Raw genomic sequence first — 1,925 nt, 5'->3', positions numbered from 1 at the left:
ACACACTCTCAGGCCACAGCTAAACCAAACTGAAACACAGACCAATCCTTCCTTATTACTGTGATCTAAACAAATTTAACACATTACATTCTAATAATTATTTTCTTGTACTCACAGTAACTAATTACTATTTTCAAGTAACTTGACCAACACTAGTACTATCACCTAATGGAAAACCGTAAAAAACCATGTCAAGCCGTGCCGAGCTGACGTGAGTAGGGAGAGTAGGTACTAAAGGAAAAAAGCTGACCACTGCCCAGTAGATGTACATTCTTGAGAAGGTACTGTAGCTCTTTGGCGTCGTCTTTCATTGGTTTTTTGTTTTGCCCCAGTGATCACTGGAGTGCTTTCAGCACTTGATACAATATTGCTCTGTTTGTCCCTAAGGGACCTGATCCTTGGGTGGACCAACGTTTGGTTTAGCATGTTTTGGAGTAACAGAGAAAAACTGTGTCCCTGCTGTTCTTATACTCATTACACATTAAGGATCACCAGTGTTTTTCATTTAGGCAGCGACTCTCCTTCTTCTCTCACCTGGAGAATTCTTTAGGCATCTTCCCACCTTTGATAAATGCCTATCTGGGATAACCACATTTATTCAGGGTTTCTCTAATATGATGTTCTTCAGCTTCAGCTGCCTGCTGTCTATGTGTTCACTCTTTGTTGCAGTGACCCGATGCCACCTAATTTGCGCTCCAATGGATGATTAGAGGTAAATGTTTAAGAGTTAACCTTAAATACATTGGTTTATAGTACACTTCAACTGTGATTGCAACCATTTCCCATTTCTGTGAAAAGCATGCATGGCAATTGATCAGTAGCCATGAACTTGCATGTTAATGATGATGAAAGTGAGCTGGTAACTCAGTGATAGCCAAAGGTTTACAAGGCTTTCACTGTCTTACAATGCTGTGATTGCAGCCATTCCCCAACTCTCTGTGCAGAGTACTCATGACCAGTGGTCATGATGACAATTTGCATATCACAAGATAAATGTGTTTGTCGGTGGTGCTAGTTTCTGTGATTATGCAAATGCACTGTTTATAAGGTTAGTGAAACCTGCAGCCAGCTGAGACTGAAGAAGTCACTTGGAGGAGTGTTAAAATGTTTATCCCACTGAAAATGCAGGAACAGAGGAACAGAATCAACTTTCTGTGATTTCCTTACCGGGATGATTGAGCATGCATCAACACTTTCAATACTAATATAATTTCCCTTATTATACATTATATCCACTCATCTTTGCACAATTGTTGTAATTCAGTTAAAACAATTGCAGGGATTTCGGGCATGAACCGCCTTTTTAAAGTTATGCAACATAATCTCAATCAAGTTCAGGTCAGGACTTTGACTAGGCCACTCCAAAGTCTTCATTTGATTTCCTTAAGCTATTCAGAGGTGGACTTGCTGGTGTTTTCAGCATCATTCTTTTGCTGCAGAACCCTAGTGCGCTTCAGCTTGAGGTCACAAACATTTTCTTTCTGATATGTTTTGGTGATTGGCAGAATTCATGGTTCTGTTTACCACAGCAAGCCTTCCAGGTCGTGAGGCATCAAAACAGCCCAAGACCTTCACACTACCACCACCATGTTCCACACACACCTTCCAAAAATTTCAGCTTTTGTCTTGTCAGTCCACAGAGTATTTTCCCAAAAGTCTTTGGGATCATCAAGATGTTTTTTTTTGCAAAACTGAGACCTTTATGCCTTTATGTTCCTTTTGCTCAGCAGTGGTTTTCATCTTGGAACTCTGCCATACAGGCCATTTTTGCCCAGTCTCTTTCTTATGGTGGAATCATTGACACTGACCTTAACTGAGGCAAGTGAGGCTTGCAGTTCTTTGGATGTTGTTCTGGAGTCTTTCGTGACCTCTTGGATGAGTCGTTGCTGAGCTCTTAGGGTAATTTTGGTCAGTTGGTCATTCCC

Source organism: Pundamilia nyererei, unplaced genomic scaffold (assembly GCF_000239375.1).
Source record: "Pundamilia nyererei isolate P.nyererei 1_Seehausen unplaced genomic scaffold, PunNye1.0 scaffold00323, whole genome shotgun sequence".
NCBI classification, from domain to species: Eukaryota; Metazoa; Chordata; class Actinopteri; order Cichliformes; family Cichlidae; genus Pundamilia; species Pundamilia nyererei.
Note: the sequence above shows the minus strand (reverse complement) of the source record.